Source organism: Acyrthosiphon pisum, chromosome A1 (genome assembly GCF_005508785.2).
Source record: "Acyrthosiphon pisum isolate AL4f chromosome A1, pea_aphid_22Mar2018_4r6ur, whole genome shotgun sequence".
In the NCBI taxonomy this organism is placed as follows: Eukaryota; Metazoa; Arthropoda; class Insecta; order Hemiptera; family Aphididae; genus Acyrthosiphon; species Acyrthosiphon pisum.
The window spans coordinates 106,331,674-106,335,241 of record NC_042494.1 but is presented as its reverse complement, the minus strand read 5'-3'; positions in this window follow the sequence as shown (position 1 = coordinate 106,335,241).

The following is a 3,568-nucleotide window of genomic DNA, read 5'->3' as shown; positions in this document are numbered from 1 at the left end:
GATTTTTTCGTAATCAACATTTTGGCACCGAAAGACAACAGTACAACACATTTAAAAAAAAAGTATTTGAAAGTACCTATATCTGTAAATACTTTTTAAAAATATTTGTATTTGTACTTAAATACTTTTTTTTCAAGTATTCAGTCACGTATTTTGAATACTTTTGAAAATAAGTATCTGTATCGCTGTACTTGCAGAATACTTTTCAAAAGTATCTTTTACAAGACTGTGCTCTACCCTCAAGATATGCTCTACTTTCCCCCCACAATCAATTGGTTTTTGACCTCTTTACGAACTACGTCGTCTGTTGTCTGTACCCCAGCCAATTACCATTATTTGCTGTTTGTTGCTTAGATGATGTAAGTTTTAAATCGTAATTTGTATTTTTCAATTTTTTAATATTATATCACGATATGTAGGTAAATGATGTAGGTACCAGCTATATCGTGTAAAATATCATGCGGTCCCCCGTAACGGAAATCCTATGTTTGATAAACAGTTGATTATTGGCGATTGTTCCGTGATAAAACGCTGTCTCTCGATGACCGCTACCCGGGTTTCAAATGGCGCGGAATTTGAATTACGAAAACCGTGTATGCCTATACGGTGTGTGCAAAGCGACAGTAGTACCAATACGTAGTGGTGCAGCGCAACTTTCTTCGAGAACAATTTTTACCGCCATTGCGAGTTGCGACTGTCTTAGGGCCAGTTGCACCGTCTACGGTTAAACTTCGATTAAGCTTAATCAACTGATAACAGATATTTAATCAGGCAAATTCGGCCGATTAAACTCGGGTTAACTTTAATCAGAGACGGTGCAACTGGCCTCGTACAGTCGTGCCAATGAGTGAAGTCAGTGGCGTAGACATGGTTTCTGAAAGGGGTGGGGGGATAAAAAAAACGACATATATAGCCAAATGGGAGGGGAAAAATGTCAAATCCCCCACCATTTCAAAACTTTTTACTAAGGTAATAAATAGCCAATGGGGGGATCTGACCTCCACGTCCCCCCTTGTCTACGCCACTGAGTGGAGTGATCATCGTGATTTTGATACTTTAACGGTAAATTAAAAAGATAAAATTTAATATTCGTACAAATTTCAAATCATAATTTTTTCTGAATGTTGATAATATTGAGTTGGTAAAACATACAAATCATAATTTTCTTTAAACTTATTACAAATAAAATTATAAAAATGTTAAGTAGAAGTTTAATTGATAACATTACAAGAATAAAATTTGTGTAATTATATAATTATAACGTTTTACTAGTATTGAATTCAAAATATTTTCAGAACTTTGATATTAAATTAAATACTCAATGTTATAATAATAACGTTTTCTTAAACTAATCAAAACGTTGATAATATACTATTTATCATGGAATGTTCTTAAAACGATGATCCAAGTTTATGCATAAAATATTTCATGAAAAGTTAGAATATAACTTTATCAGAACATCAAAGTTATGGAATTGCTGTCTGGGAAGTTAATTTTTTAATTTTCAAGAGTGAGGGGGGCCCATCCATTTTATTTACACACGGGCCCAAATTGGTGTAGTTGCGGCTCTGAATACACGAGAGGTTGATTAATATAATATTACAATGTTTGTGAAGGAAATTTTGAAGATGACTGGTAGAAGGAGAAGGTGAAGGTGTGGAGAAGGTGTGGCACATACCTAATCTCCCATGGACTCCGTTATAATGCTAAAACGGTTATAGTCTGACTTGAAGTACCTACTCAATTTTTGGCTTAACCACAGGTATATTATAATTTGTAATTCTTAGTTCTTACAACTTACAAACGGTGTCTTCTACAGTCTCACAAATTGTGTTCAAGACGTTAGATAATATGAGGAGTAATGGATCAACATTTCAGCCCACTCTTGTAGTCTACCATTCCAATTTCCAATCCATTCACTGTACTTCACAAACTGTAAATACTTACTAAAACTTAACTACTTATTCAAAACTAAATTATACCTTGGTACATAAATATTTCTTAAACAATTCCCTGCTTTAGGTTGTGAAATAAAACATACGTCTAATCATTACAAAAATAACAACTTCAAAATATTAATAACAATAAATAAATAAAAATTTATTTTTTATAAAAAATGTTGTTTTATAATGACTTCAAATCATGTTTAAAAAATATTTTTGAAAACGTTACCAGTTTTTGAAATATAATTGTAAACTTTTCACAATGTTTAATACCTACATAATATTCCAATTTCCAGGTTGCATAAAAGTGTATTAATATTTAATTTAATGGTTTACTTAAATTTAATGAGCTAATTATAGGCTGCTAAATTAAGTTTAAGGGACCATTAGTTCACTATTGATCAATACAATTGTTTAGTAATTGTTTATGTGTCCGTCAACCTGGCAATAATTTGTTAATAACATTGATTACCTATCATAACGCTTTAGTTTATAATTATTAATTACAGATAACACATAAAAATACTGTTTCTGACGTGCAGAAAATAATGCGAACATTTAGTTATACTGCCCTGATAAGCAAAAGTGCCGTAAAAACCAAATTATTGGTTTTGAGAAAAATGCAGTTTTGTATTTTTCATTTTATTATACCTTTATTATTTGTTAGTCTATTTGATTTAGTATAAAACACGAATAACGAATAAAAGTTACTTTTATGTTATTACTAAGCAATTTAAGCTGTTAATACTTTTATGTATTAAGGATATACGCCGTAAGTAAATTTTACGGCATTATTGCTTAGTAATAATAAATCGTCTAAAATGTATTTATTAGAGTAAAATGCCGTATATAAATTTATATAAATAAATCAAGTGTTAAAATAATTATAAACATGAGTTTTATAACAAATTAATAAATTAATAAATTTGATCGTTAAATTAAAAAAGGTGGGTAAGTGAATGTCGCTCTGCTGTACAGTAGGGTACAAGTGGGTCACTAGTTACTATACTAGCTGTATAATGGATAGTATTAAATTTGAATTCATTGATATAATATCACTGTATAAGAAAAACGATTCTGAGCGGAGACGTTTTGTCAGTCTAGGTATTAGACATACCTATTATAGGTATACTTATCTATAGTATTAAAAAAAAATTGACCTATAATAGGTATCAATAATAAATTCCAAATTAATCATATCACAATATCCATCAGGTAACGCGTTATACATCAACAACAAACCGTGGTACTATCATAGATATATAATAGTATACTTTAGAAGTTTCAAGTACCCACAAGTAATATTATACAATCACAACAAAATAACTGAAATAGTTATTCCAGGTTTTTTAATATGTAATTTCGTCCAAATTTGAACTTAAAATTACTATAAAGATAAACTGTGCTTATGTATTTCTTAGAATTTTTGGTAACAGAATTAAATATTTACGTGAAATCTTGTTTTAAATTTTCAATCCTTAGATATAAAAGTTGAACATTTTATACAGTTTTAACTACAAAATAATTATTCAATTTTAAATTTGATAAATGTTGTCAAAATTTCAACTTCAAATGCTTATAAAAAAAATGTGTGCCTATGTATTTTTAATATTTTACAATTGCTA